General features: G+C 43.5%; 1 long non-coding RNA gene across 1 annotated transcript; it reads right to left on the reverse strand.

The window, feature by feature from the left end:
* Nucleotides 1-338: 338 nt before the first annotated feature.
* Nucleotides 339-15,113, reverse strand: LOC123392447. Its single transcript, XR_006607165.1, has 3 exons — nt 15,046-15,113; nt 1,335-1,438; nt 339-385 (listed from the first exon to the last, which is right to left on the reverse strand). It is a non-coding gene; the product is annotated as an uncharacterized LOC123392447 (long non-coding RNA).
* Between the last annotated feature and the right edge of the window lie 304 nt (nt 15,114-15,417).

Below are 15,417 nucleotides of genomic sequence, written 5' to 3' on the forward strand. Positions count from 1 at the left end.
AAATGTTAAACAAAAACAAAAAAAAAAAAAAAACCCCAAAACACCCCCGCCTCCCAAAAAAAAAAAAAACAACAAAACCAACCCGGTCTCTTTTTTTTTTTTTTTTTTTTTTTTCCTAAGAGAGTTTAAGCTATCCTATGGTCTCTAGCCTTGGATTTTTAATTCACGGCAATGATTTTCAAATCAGTGAAACATTTCCTGCATATTATCAATTTCTGACTACAAATTAGAAAAATGCAAACCCTCTGTCTTAGCACCCGGCATCTCTGAGAAGACATTCTTTTCACAATGACATTTGAAGGCTTTCTGGATGTGACCGATGGGACAGTCATTCTGAGTGAATTTAGAGATTTTAATTACTGTTGTATTTAATTGCAAGTGGGTGCTGTGGAAAAAAAAAAAAAAGCTGTCAACAAAGGAAGTAATTATTCCAAAGCATTACATCTGCTCCCCGTTCTCTGTCAAAAATTTCTCACTAAAAATGTGTTTCTTTAAACGTAACTCAAAGCAGCTGATGAAATGTAAGACCATGGAAAGTTTCAAATCCCAGAGCAAATGCTGGGGACTTGACTCAGTGGCAAAAGACCTCCCCACCGTCCCTCGTATCCCTTCCCGGGGCTTCCTATGTAAGTTCGGATGCCTGCCGTTTTGTTTCCAAAGCTCAGTATTTTCCACTTAAACACTTCCTTTTCATAATACTTCTGGTGTCTCTGGAGTGTTATTACTGTTTGATTTTTCCCTTTTAATAATGACTCTGACTGTGGTGCCTTTTTTTTTTTTTTTTTTAAGAGAGTGGACAGAGCAACACTAAAGCTACAGACAACTGTCCAGACAGGAGGTAATCCCGCAAACCCTCCCAGGATGCCTGCGTCAACAGCCAAGGCCAGCATGTGGAAGGTAGCCTTTCCCAAGATCATTCCTCAGCGTCCTCTAGCCTGCTGGGAACCGCAAAGACACACACCATCCATAAGGCCCTGGGGACCTAATAGATGAGCAGAAGACGAGGTCAAAACCCAGAGTTAGACCGACCCTTTCTGGAAGACAAAGAGGCAGCCGCCTTATCAGTGAATTTAATGAGCACCTATTTGTGTGTGTTAACTTTGCCAAATGCAGAAATCCCTGTCTCCAGGGTGTTTATGATATATTGACGAGACAAGGTGCATACAGACCAAAATGATTTAATTACCATCTCCCCAGGCAGAGGCTCCTAGATGATCTTCCTCGGTGGAATGTCTCTTGTTCTTCCCCATTGGAGAACATCATGATTTTCCTCTTTTCTCCCCCCACATTCAGGACCCTTTTCTACAGATGGAATTGTACATTTATCGGCTTACCTGTTTCTTGTCTGTCTTCCCGTGCAGAGCTGAGCTGTACGAACAATAAGGCGGGGGCTGTGTTCATTTTGCTGTTGCTCTATATCCAGAAGCTAACACGGTGCCTGCAACATAGTAAGTGCTCAATAAATGTTTCTTGAAGGAATGAACAAATGAATGAGTGAGTGAACAAAGGAAAGAGAAGCTTGGCTGGGGAAAGTCTCCTAGGCCAGGAGAACATGTCGCAGACCCAGCTAGAAAGGAAGCTGGTTGAAGCCCCTTTTGACAAGGATAAGCCACTTTCCTCCCCAGAAATGACTCCAAATGGCAGGTGGGTGGGTATCTCTATTCCTAGAGGGGCCTCCTAACTGAGGACCTCGTGGAAATAATAAAGGAATCCAACAAGGGTGACAGAGATGCCATTGAGAAAAGAACCACACATATTTTATTCTATATTAACACAATCATTATATAACCAGGGGTAGAATTTTGATGACAGCCACCATCCCTTCCTCCCTGAGGGGCTACACAGAGCTGTTGCCCAGTGTGGCTTGGGGAGCTGTTTCTGTTCTGGCTTGATCTAGATTTCTCTTCTCCCAGCCTCTGCTGACCTCCTTCTGAGTCTGACATGGGTCCTTAACCTACTCTGCCTGCTTGGGAATCCATTACTTCCTTGTTTTGGGGTCTTTATTACTATTTGCAGAATATTCTCAGTCTCTGAAAATGTGATTGCTCAAATTTCACTTTAAAGACAGTCTGTATCAGCTGATATTTATAGGAGTTTTACCTCCCTCTGCTCTAGGCTGCAGAAAGCCTCCTGCTGGGAGTTGAATGATGACTATCCCTTCTTCAGTTCTGTCTATAGTAATTCCCACAGGGCGCTCAGATATGTCACATGCACTTTTGTTTTGTTTTAGCTTAGCTTTAGGTCAGGCTAGTGTTTGGCTAGAAAATGAAAGATGGGTTTTACGTCGCTTTTCTGCTAGGCTCCTAGCAAGCCACTTGTGGTTGTGCGTGTGTTACTCTTTGGGAACTTAAATCTAGGAGGACTTGGAGCTCTCAAAATAATTGGCTTTTAGCAAGTGAATTCTTTCTTTAACTTTTCTTGCAAAGACACAGTATGGACCATTATGTCAATCCAATAAACTGTGAGGGTGTGGAACAATGGGGGAAAAAAAACACTGAATTGTGTGTCTGGGGGCCAGAGTCCAGCCTCGGTTTGGGCCCCAACGAACTGTGTGGCCTTGGACTGGTGCTCATTTTTAAACTGCTATCAGCTCAAGCAAAACCTGAGTCAGAGCAGCTTTTGAAACTGGCCATGATCCACTGTTTGCAAAAAAATTTTTTAATATCCATGCATCAAATGGGAAAGAACTAGTAGAAAGCTTATAAGAATAGCACTGAAAACTGCTATCATCAGCAAGGAAAAGAAGTGAGGATGAGAAAAATATCCATTTTTTTTTTCATTTCACAAAAGAATCTCGGCTTATCGTTTTCCCCCTTCTCAGCAGCAGCCTTAAAACGTGAGTTAACGAAAGCAAACGATTCCGAGCTAATATATTTTTTTAAGATTTTATTTATTTATTTGACAGAGAGAGATCACAAGTAGGCAGAGAGGCAGGCAGAGAGAGATAGAGAGAGAGTGAGGAGGAAGAAGACTCCCTGCCAAGCAGAGAACCCGATGCGGAACTCGATCCCAGGACCCTGAGATCATAACCTGAGCCGAAGGCAGCGGCTTAACCCACTGAGCCACCCAGGCATCCCCGAGCTAATATTTTGTTGTCTTTAAAGTTATAGCGGCATCAGATGATTTTATAGCCCACTGGGGACAGAAGATTCGCTGGGAAGCAGAGTGTACCTACATGAGCAAGTTGTACTATATAAAGTGGCAAGTGATCTCAGACAATTACAGAAACCTTCCTGTCTCAGTTGGTACCCTGGAGACAGCCGATAATGCTGGCATACACTGCTAAAACTGTCAGCAATAAGACGTGAGGAAAACCCAAACCAGAACTTTTAACAAATTATGAGGTTGTGGAAAAGAGCAGAAACGTCTTGGTAATGACTTACATTAACAATACAGCTACCTCCTCGAGCTCCCCGAGTCATAAAACACTAACAGCTAGGGGCTGAAAGGAAAGCATGTGCACGTTACAAGGAAATGAAGATCAGAGAAACGGACTTTGCATGGGGGTGTGGTGGTTGCCAAGCTAAATGCAGAAGAGCCACGGTTCCGCTGATGCGAAAAGAGTCAACCACGACACAGGGAAGGCGGCCGAGTGGGCTTATCTCATGCACAGGCCACAGTGACTAAAGGTGGTTCAGGTGGAAATCGCTGGGTTTAAACCACCAGCAGTAGTGCTGGGGGCTATAGCTCGGTCTCCTCATCCGTCAAGTATGGCCAATGGCTTCTGTAAAGAAAGCATTTTGGGGCCACCTGGATGGCTCCGTGAGTTAAGGCCTCTGCCTTTGGCTCAGGTTACGATCTCAGGGTCCTGGGATCAAGCCCCACTTTGGGCTCTCTGCTCCATGGGGAGCCTCCTTCCCCCTCTCTCTCTGCCTGCCTCTCTGCCTACTTGTGATCTCTGTCAAATAAATAAATAAAATCTTAAAAAAAAAAAAAAGCACTTTGAAGAGTGCCTCGTGACTGAACACTCTGGAAATGTTCGCTGTTACTACTCTCATTTCTACTGCCACTGCTAGGAATGAGCCTCGTCAAACCAAACCAGACTCTTTTATTCCCCCCAAAACATGGATAAAACCAGAAAGTAGTATCGGATACTGGCAAACGACTTCAAGAGTTGGTTAGGCACAAGTCTCTATGTTCCCACATTGTTGTTGGTTTATTTGTTTTATTACTGATTTATACAACAAATATTCATCGAGCCCTGTACTGGGGCAAGGCTCCATGGCCTAGGATTCTGACAATGAATAAGATATAGTCTCTGACCCCGAAGAGCTCACAACCTGGCTGGTGGAGAGCAGACAGAGCAGACATTCTGAGGAGTTACATTTCAGGTAAGGGAGGGTACAGTGGGAGGACAGAGAAGAAGGAAGCCAGAGGGAGGAAGCCTTGATCCAGACTGTCTGGGGTATGGGAGGAGAGTGGGGGTGGGCCACAGTCAGGCGGCATTCCCTAGTGATGTCTGGACAAAAATGTGAGGTGTCACTGTTTCAGTTAGAATGGAGACGGCCAATCAGATTGAGGGTAACAGCCAGAACACCTTGAATTCCCTACCACCATTGACAAAGAACTCAAAGTGTGCTTTTGAAGTCAATGCCTACCTTTGTTCTTTCTTCCAATTAATAGAATGGAATCTTTATGGGCCATGATTTTATATTATCTCCTCTTGCAAAGGAAATGCTACTTTTATTTATTATTTATTATTTTTTGAGAGAGAGGGAGAGTGAGCTTGCAAGTGGGGCAGGTGGGGGAGGAGGGAACAGGGAGAGGGAGAGAGAGAGAATCTTAAGCGGGCTCAGCACAGAGCCTGACCTGGCTCTCGATCTCACGATCTCACCACCTTGAGCCAAAATCAAGAATTGGACGCTTAGGGCGCCTGGGTGGCTCAGTGGGTTAAAGCCTCTGCCTTCGGCTCGGGTCATGATCCCAGGGTCCTGGGATCGAGCCCTGCATCTGGCTCTCTGCTCAGTAGGGAGCCTGCTTCCCCTCTCTCTGCCTGCTTCTCCGCCTACTTTTAAACTGTCTGTCAAATTAAAAAAAAAAAAAAAGTCTTTAAAAGAGTTGGACGCTTAACTGACTGAGCACCCCATAGAGGAAACAGTACTTTTCACGCTAACAGCATACATTTATAAAGGGTAACTTGCCACCATCACACTATGTAAGGTCCGTCTGGATGCATGAAGTCCTGTGGGGCCTTGGGCTGACCAAGACTGACCCCTACTAAGGTTGTACAGACTCCAGGTCTTAGGGCAGAGCTACTCTGGGCCCCGGTGTGTGCAACTGCGTTTCTGTTACACCACAGTCGGGCAGGAGGTAGATGCGATGGCTGTGGCATCCTTTGTCAGAGGGAGAGGAAAGAGGTGGGGAAAAGGAACTCACTGTGAGCAGATAGAAGGCCAATGAGGCTACAGGTGAGGTCCTGTGAGAAATCCAAGACTGCCCTGCTCAGTATGCCATTGGGCGAGCGACATAAGCCAGAGAAAGGTGCCAGTCCCTAACCTCAGAAGAAGTCCTGGACACCAAGACACAGAAACCAAGATTTTTTTTCTAATCCTGAAATTGACCACTGTTGATTTTAACATGCAGTAGGACAGAGAGACGTTTTCGAAAGCCCTGGAGAAACTGTCGGTGAAAGCGTTCACATAGGGAATGCGCTTCCTGTTGTTCAATGCAGCTGTCTTCTTGTGGAACCCCCTTTGAAAAATGAACAACAGACTTGAGGATCTTCAAAGAACAGAGTTCTGCTCCACCCTAGCTCTGCACATCTGAAAAACGGGAAAGAACATTTTCCGTCCTTTTTATTGAGTCGTGACCCTCAAAATGCATTTCCTTAATTCAAAGAGTCCCCTCTAACATTTGGTCGTTTAAACAATTGGTTTAAAATATGTGAATAACTAGGCTTCATTTGTTGGGAATCAAGACCACTTGGAGAAAAAATAGAGAAAGATGCAAAGAATGTCTGAGAATTGTGGGTATTTCATTCCTTTTAAAAACCACACTTCACTTGCTCAATAAAAAAGAAAAAAAAAAACCTTTTATTTTTAAAGATTCTTTCAAGCTGAAACTGTCTATGTCCAAGCTGTAGCCTAGAGCAAAATTTTACAGCTGAGTAACAAACCTCTTAAAACAGGGATTTATAATGGAAATGCTATCCGAGAGTTAATTACAGTGGGCTCCAGAAGGGTGTAATTTTTTTCATCAGTTCGGAGAGAATGCCAACCTGGTGTGACCATATTTACCCCAAACCTCAGACTCCATTCATTCATTCCACTGGGCTATACAGCAAAAGCCAGTGTCCAGGTCCCTCTTTTTTTTTTTTTTTATCCACTTTATAGCCCTAGTTTGTCTAAAAGGTTTCAGAAAAAGAAAAGTTCTTTTAAGAGAGGCCAGTATCAATAACAGAGGTTTTAAATTAGGACAGCCGAAGACCAAGAACGAAGTCCTGCCTGTTCTTAAGGGAAGAAACACAAACACACTCTTACTAAAAACAAAGTTTAAAAACCTGAAACCTTAATTATCTTTAGACTTCTCTTTGGACTTTGACAGGGTAAGGTTTTCATTCCTAGGAGGTCTGTTTTCTGAAAGTGCACCTGCTGCCTCATTGATGACTAAAGGATTAGCCTGTGACCAAGGGGACTCGGTGACACCAGGACCAAAGAGCAGAATTACCAGGGGGGATTTAAAAAAATAGATCTGCCTGAGTTCTAATGCTAGAGATTTAGATCCAACAGCCTGGGGGTGGCCAAGAGATTGAAAAGTTCCCTTGTGGATTTTAACAGGGGGCCAAGACTCAGAATCAGAGCTCTGTCCCTTCTACAAAAAGTGGGGACCATGGACCAGCAGTGCCCATATCATCTGGAAAGGCAGAATCTCAGGCCATGCCCTATTAGAACCGGTATTTTAGCAGGACAATTGGGGGATTTCCCCAGGGCATTAAAGTTTGGGAATCAGGGCCCTACACTACAGCTATTGCAAACAACCTGCTGATAGTCTCAGACTCAGTCTTAGAGGAGTTCCAGTATACCCACCGAAAATATGATCTGCCCGATGTTCCATGCAATAAATACAGATAGGGAGTATTCCTTCACCTGATCAGAGTTGGAGGAGAACAAAAGGATGGTACTGATGAGATGGGTGTCCCTAAAGCCTTCTGGGCTCTGGATCCAGGACACATGCAGAGTTGGAAAGTGGGATGACGGGAGGGGGAGGGAGACAGCGGTTGAAATGAGTGATGATTCACCCATGTTCATAATGGAGCAGCCATTAAATATTTTGAAAATCATCTCTGTTTTTCTGTTTTGGCACACCCCAGTGTGTTTCTTGTCATCACCTGAAGCATGCTAGGCTCTTTCCATCAAAGGTCCTAGCCCTAGGCTCTACTTCCCCCTGGACGCTCTTCTCCACATCTTTGCACGGCCAGCGACTTCTTGGCATAAATAACCCAGCTTGTCACTTGGGCAGCAAAACCCTCCTTGGCTACAAGCTAGTGTAGCCACCCAGAATTTTATAACATCATCTTCCTTTTAATTCCCTCCATAGCACTTATTCCATCTTGTTTCTTGGTTTTCTTTTTTTTTCCTTTTTTGACCCTGGGATCACGACCTGAGCCGAAGGCAGAGGCTTTTTCTTGCCCCTTGGTTTTTGTTGGTTTATTTCTCTCTCTCCCCTCTTTAAAATGCATTCTTCATGAGAATGGGGAACTTGTCTTAATTCAGTGCTCTGTCTGCATTCAGTCACTCATTCAACCAGTGCTGCTTGTTCACGGGCCATCTGTTATGTGCAGGGACAGTTCTAGATGCCAGGGATGGAGTACTTTTAAGAGTATCCGCCCTAGAAGAACTATTCAATAAATCTTGATTGTTAAACTAATCCATGCTCTTCAACAAACATTTTTAAAAGACCATTATAGGCTATTCAAAGTGCTCTGAGCTAGAGGATTACAAATGTAGATTCTAAGTATAAGGAGTTCATATTCTAGTATGAACAATAAGGCAGTAAGATAACCTGAGAAGCATTAAAGTAGCCTTCAGAACAAAAAGCTTTGGGAAGGACAGAGGTGAGTCAAGAATGCTACTTGGGAAAAAGTCGAGGGGAAGCAGTGTCTGGAGATAATTTTGAGAGATGACATTTCTAGAATACCCTTAAAGGGAAATCAGGTAGGACCAGGCAGAGAAATGATAGAACATTCCAGTTAGAGGACAAGGCTAAGCAAGAGATGTGAAAGAAGATGAAATGAGAGAAATGGTCAAGAGGCTCATGGGGCCAGAGGGAAAGTGGCATTCAGGTAGAAAGTGAAAGAAGTGATGCCGGAAAGTCAGGTGGAGGTACAACCCTGATAGTACCACCAGCAGCATTTTAATCCGGGCTACCTTTCTGGCCAATAATTTCTCTGTATGCATTAGGGATTTTTAAATTGTTAATTCTCTTGGACTCAATATTCCCATTTTTAAGTTTTGTTTTGTTTTTTAAAGAAAATAAGCATATATCTGGACAGTGATTTATGTTTAAAATGTTTGTGGGTAAAGGGTTTATAAAGCTTTTCCCTATTTCCGCATGAGAATTTGACCTTCATTTACCTGGTAACCTGATGAAAGGGCACATCAAGTATGTTGACAACTAGTCAACATGACTTATAGTAAACCTGACCATGGGCTGTGCTGAGTGGCATCTAGGCTATGGGAACTATAAATTACGGATAGGAGCCATAGCTCTGAGCTTCTCTGAGCATGTGCTCTTATAACTGGACATGTCCTTTATAAGGACCCTGAAACTTGTCCCAGTGAAACTGTTGTCAGAGTTATGGTTCCCTGGGGAGGCATAAAGCTACTAAACCAGGACAGTTCCTGTGCTTAACTCGATGTGCATTTCATCTCTTTGCACGTGAACTTCTGTGGACCACTGCAAGGAGTACCCATTTTTGCCCTTCCAGCAAGTTCTGTTCCCGTTCTACACAACTTTGAGTAGAATGTGTCATGTGTGTTCTTTGTGATGCTGAATGTTGAAAACCAAGAAGAATTCTTGATGCTAAATGTATAAACCAGAGTTCTGTTTTTGTTTTTTTTTTAAGATTTTATTTATTTATTTGACAGAGAGATCACAAGCAGGCAGGCAGGCAGGCAGAGAGAGAGAGAGGAGGAAGCAGGCTCCCTGCTGAGCAGAGAGCTTGATGCGGGGCTCGATCCCAGGACCCTGGGATCATGACCTGAGCCGAAGGCAGAGGCTTTAACTCACTGAGCCACCCAGGCGCCCCAAACCAGAGCTTTATAAGATCAAAATTAGGGGGTGCCTGGGTGGCTCAGTGGGTTAAGCCACTGTCTCCGGCTCAGGTCATGATCTCAGCGTCCTGGGATCGAGTCCCGCATCGGGCTCTCTGCTCAGCAGAGAGCCTGCTTCCTCTCCTCTCTCTCTCTCTGCCTGCCTGCCTGCCTGCCTGCTTGTGATCTCTCTCTGTCAAATAAATAAATAAAATCTTTAAAAAAAAAAAGATCAAAATTAGGGACAAGCTAAATGCCTAACAATAGAGGAATATACTCTACTCATAGAGTATAGTTCATTCAAATAAGCAAGAATAAACTATTGGCATTACTTCAAAATAAAAAGCTGCACAGCAAAGGAAATGATCAATGAAATGAAAAGGCAACCTACTGAATGGAAGAAGATATTTGCAAATCACCTATCGGATAAAGGGTTATTATCCAAAATATATAAAGAACTTATACAACTCAACACTCTAAAAAATAATCCAGTTAAAAATGGATAAAATACATAAACAGCCACTTCTCCAAACATCCAGATGGCCAAAAGACACAAGAAAGGATGCTCAACATCACTGATCATCAGGGAAATGCAAATCAAAACTACAATGAGATAGCACCTCACCCCTGTCAGAACGGCTGAAATAAAAAACCCAAGACATGAGTGTTGGTGAGAATGTAGAGAAAAGGGAACCATTGCGCACTGTTGGTGGGAATGTAAACTGGGCACCCACTGTGGAAAACAGTATGGAGGCTCCTCAAAAAGTTAAAAATAGGGATGCCTAGGCGGCTGAGTCAGTTAAGCGTCTGCCTTTGACTCAGGTCATGATCTTGAGGTCCTGGGATGGAGCCCCGAGTAGAGCTCACTGCTCAGCAGGGAGTCTGCTTCTCCCTCTCCCTCGGCCCCTGCCCCTGCTTATGCACACACATACTCTCTCTCTCTCAAATAAATAAAATATTTTTTTTTAAAGTTAAAAAAAAAAAAAAACTACCTCATGATCCAGTAATTGCACTACTGGGTATTTACCTAAAAAATACAAAATCACTAATTCAAAAGGGTATATGCACTCTTAAGTTTATTGCAACATTGTTTACAATAGCCAAATTATGGAAATGATCCCCGTGTCCATCACTAGATGAAGACATAAAGAAGATGTGGTATATGGAATGGAATATTACTCAGTCATAAAAAAGAGCTAAATCTTGCCATTTGCAACAACATGGATGGATCCAGAGGGTATAATGCTAGGTGAAGTAAGTCGGTCAGAGAAAGACAAAGACCACATAATTTCATTTCTTTGTGGAATTTAAGAAACAAAACAAATGAGCAAAGTAAAAAGAGAGAGAGAGAGAGAGAAAGGTAAACCAAGAAATAGGCTCTTAACTACAGAGAACACACTGATGATCACCAGAGGGGAGGTGGGTGGGGGATGGGGGAAATAGGATATGGGGATTAAGGAGTGCACTTGTGATGGGCCCCGGCTGACATATGGAAGCACTGAATCCTTATATCGTACCCTCGGAACTAACACTACACTGTATGTTAACTATACTAGACTTTAAAATAAAATTTGAAAAACAAATAGATCTACTTCATTCATAAAATGGAACATGAAGCAGCTCTAAAAGTTCATGTTTCTGAAGAATAATATCAATGGGAAATAAATGTTCATAATATATATAAACTTAAAAAGTATAATATGAGAAGGAATATATGGTGTGAACACGTAACACATATTTGTATGAAACAGGAAGGAGCTCCAACCAGAGTACAGGAAGAGAATATGGCCACATATAAAGACATCTTCCATTTTGCCATCTTTTCCCTTCTCTCTTTTCCAAGGTGCAACTAATTTTCCCAACTCAGATATTGGTGATTCATGCCATCTGGGCCATCACAGAGCTCAGTACCCTGGCCACAGTGTCCAACTTATGACCAAGGTCAACCGATCAGGGTTTCTTATGCCCCTCTCCATAGTCACTGCCTCGGCATGTGGGCTCAGGTGGTACTTGAAGGTACAAATACTGGGACAATAAACTGGAACTCTTGATTTGTTTTTGGATGAAGAGATGAGAAAGCAGTTGTGGTTAGCGCCCAGGTTCCTGCCATGAGGTGGGGAGCAACAGTCACCTCCCATCCCGTGGGCTGCCCAGGGAGGGACATCAACTTGTGTAAGAGTTAGACAATCACAATATCACAGAAATCCAGAACAAGGAGAGGATGCGACACATGTTTGTTAAATTTAGTTCAACAACAATACTTTTCTTTTTCTTCTCTTCTTTGAAAAAGCCTGCTAGCACCAAGGTCTCTGAGGTCTGCTGGTATGATCTGGTCTTAGGACCCAGAAAAGAAATGCTGCTCTAAGGAAATAATGGATCAGGCCATGGACCATGACTTTCTTCTTTCTTCTTTGTTCTTTGTTTCATTTACTAGATATTTTTACAGCTAAAAATTACTCTTAATATATATGTTGAACATAGCTTTTACACAATATGCATAGACATATATGTATGGCTTACAAGATGGTAACATGCAAATGATTTCATGATTTTTCCTCTTTAGGCTTAATAATGTGCCATAAGCATCCTTCCGTGCCAGCACACAGGGCTCTATGACTCTGTCATAATCACTCTTTACTACCCTCCTGTGAACTGACGGGTACAGTCATACCTATCTTGGCCACGTGACCTCATTTCACCGCTAGGTGTCTCAGTGTTTGTCTAAGTGGGGTTAACTGACAGAGGATTTGCTATAAATGAAAGTGAAATACTGTAAGTAAAACCCTTAGCACAGTGCTGAAACAGAATGGGCTCAGTAATTGGAGTTCTATCACTATTTCTCCTATGGAATTCTTACTCCATTAATATTGTCATCAGTGGATAGCTGAGTTATTTCCGATTTCTGATTCAACAAACAAGACCGCAACACACAGTTTACCCTTGTGTGATTTTTAAAGACTAAACTCCAAAAAGCAAGACTGCTGGGCACAGTATATACCACACGCATACAAAGAGAAACGTGACAGCATACACACACGTATACACAGCATATACACAGCATGACCCCAGGACTTCGGTACACAAAGACACTCTTATGAAGAAGAATATTTCAGGGGCTCAGAGGTTATCTCTTGGGAGCTGGCCAAGGGCTAGTCCTAAAGACACATTTCTTTGGCAAGTGTGGGGTCTGAACGACACAGGCCTGCTGAGTTAACCCTTTTCTGCCCCCGGGGAGATGCATGAGCCAAGACAGAGAGGTGGAAATGCACAACCCCCACTTAGGGACAAGAGTGCAAACCAGTAGCATTAAAGGGAAGGAGAAGAGCGAGAGGTCAAGTGGAAAAGTAACTTGGCCCAAACCATGAAGAGGAACCATGGAGAGGTTCAATGCACAGAAGCACGGGGATGAGGATAACGCACGTGGGAGTGGTTTTAAAGATAAGCTGGAGGGAAGATTCTGGAGCCTGGGGACCCTGCCAACACCCAGTGGGACAAGATGGCCTGAAGCAGTGGGAATGGAGAGGGCCTGTGCAGGAGACTGTGAAAAGCAGCCAACTTTCAAAGTCACTGAAAATGGGGACAAAGCTGAGGGGCTAGAATCCTAGAGCCCTCTAGGATCGTAAGCCCATGTGGTTAAAAGTTACAGCCTCCCGATACCAACAGACGTGCCAGGAGAGCCTTCGGATCCATTCACCAACTGTTTATCAAGGGCCTACCACGTGCTGAATGAACCATCATCCAAATTTGGTTCATGAGCCCCCCTCTGTCCCCTGAGGAGCTTGTCGACAAAGCCTATTACACCCCCCAAGAGCTACCAAATTCAAGTCTCTAGTGCAGGGCTTGGAAATCTGCATTTTTTACAAGCTCCCCAGATATTCTCACCACTAAAATTTGAGATTCTCTGTTCTCTCTGGTGCCCAGAAAGTCATTTACACTGGGAATACACTGGGAATTTAAATATATCTCAAGTTGTGAAAAGAGGGAGGAAAAAACTATAGAAACCAATAGATACAGGGGTTTTTTTGTTGGTTTATTTTTTTCTTCCTCCTTTTTCCCAATTCAGGATGGGAGTCTCCATGGTAGGCATGGAGTGAGGCTAAAACTACGACATTTTTCTGGGTGGCTACATATGTGTGTGTGTGTGAGTGTGTGTGTGTAGCCTTTCTGTTAGGAAAGGATGGCTAAATCTGCAGACGACGAGGATGTCCAAGTGCATGGCCCTGTGTGCGATCTGATGAGGCCAAAGCTCTTTTAACCAAGAATGACAAAGTCTTTGCCCAGCACAACCCAAGACTGCTACAAAAAATACATGACATATATTTTGGAAATGAGCACATTAAAAGATGCCTTTATATATGGAGAAAGAAGAGAATTTTATTTAAGTTTGGGCAGCCCTTTAGAACGTTCATGAACGTTTTTAAAAGCAAAGTTCCAGAGGAAGCAAACGTTGCTAGTGACAGCCCAGAGCTCAGGACATAAGCCGAATGAAATAAAAAATCCAAGGATTTTTTGTTTTTGGTTTTCTCTCCTAACCTCTTCACCTGGCTTTCGCCTCCCCCTCCCGCATCCTTCTCCTTCCCTATAGGAGTCCTTTCCCCTCCTGGCCTACAGTGGAGAAGCAGCATGTTCCAGAATATGCAGCTCTCTTAATCTAATACAGCGTTGATGGTTTCTTTCATTAAGTTTCAGCATCCTTCTGAAAATCTGTCAAATACTATGATACATGCTATCTCCGTTAAATGTATTAAAAGAACATTCAATCAGGAAATTAGTTAACTATTCTCTAAATAAATTATATTTGAGATGCTACATATAAAATATGATAATTCAGAGAGTAAATTAAATTATACATAATATTTTAATGTTCTGTTGAAGAGAGTGAACAGGGCATAAGCTTTAGGGCCAGACAGAGATCAAGTTTGATTTATGGCTCTAGATTCGGGGAAGTTATTTAGGTTTTCCGAATCCATTATTAGATTCTCATCCATTACCATTGTTTCCGAGCCGGGCATTATCGGCATTTGAGGCAGGATAATCTTTTGTCCCATGAGGTGGTCCTCAGCATTTCTCACGGTGGTCCTCCTCCTTTTTCTAGCTACTAGATCCCAGGAGCATTCTCAGCTCTCACCTTGAGATACCCAAATACCGTTACAAACCTGAAAACGCCCCCCCCCCCCCCCCGGAAGGTGGTGATGCTCCCAGCTAAAAGCAGGTGCATTAAATGAATAATAATAATGCCTCTCCAAGTTGGAAAATTTTTCCTGGCACTTTGGGGTAAACAAAGAGGTAGCTTAATCCCAGCCCGGTCCATAGGGGCTGCTGTGCAGAGCAAGCTGCTTCATCTAAATATCCCACCGGTAACACTGCAGTAGGAGTAAGACCTGAGGGTTGTAGTAAGAATGCAATGAAGCATCACGCGCTAAGCACCCCCGGCAGCCAGGCTGGTGCAGTCAAGTCAGTCGCGTGGGTGCTGTCCAGATGGGAAAGCCAGATGCCGGAGACGAAGGACAGTGGAGGTGGCCAGGAAATCAGTTACCTTGTTTAAGACGTTTTGCAAAAAAAAAAACAGGGAAGTGGGAAGTAAAGAGTTATTAGACAGTGTCGAGTTGTCAGTTTTTCTCTCCCACGCCCCTCCCCTCCCTGAAAACACTGTGTGTACTTGACGCGCTCTCTTGAAGGCCTCGGGCTGGATGGTGGGGAAAATAAGGCTGAGTTTCAGGAGGATGTAAAGGGCCCGACGAGGTGGCGTGAGAGGATGAGGATGCCAGCTGGGCACACAGGGAGGAGAGCTCACCAGCATTCTATGCGGCTTTTCCAAACTCCAGGCTGCGCTTACGTGTTCGCGGACCATGTCCAATGTCCCTGAGATTTTCACCTGCTCTGCACTCTATCAACACCCGGCAACAAGAGAGACGGCCAGCACTCATCAGAGCTGCTTAAAGGAGATGAAGCTCAAGAAAAAGGAAACTGGAACGGATAATGTGCTAGCTAAAGGAGAGGCTGGATCTACCGGGAAGGGAAGTTATCTCCTCCCTACAACCTTCTGCTCCCGTTAGACCTTGGCCTCAGAACGCTGATATCCAACAGGGTTCAAGGACCAGTTTTATGTTTTTTTTTTTTTAAAGCACATTTTTGATGGCTTTTTTTTTTTTTTTTTTAACCCTCA

The sequence above is a fragment of the Mustela putorius genome, unplaced genomic scaffold, assembly GCF_011764305.1.
Source record: "Mustela putorius furo isolate JIRA1106 unplaced genomic scaffold, ASM1176430v1.1 tig00000577_pilon_pilon_pilon, whole genome shotgun sequence".
Classification (NCBI taxonomy): domain Eukaryota; kingdom Metazoa; phylum Chordata; class Mammalia; order Carnivora; family Mustelidae; genus Mustela; species Mustela putorius.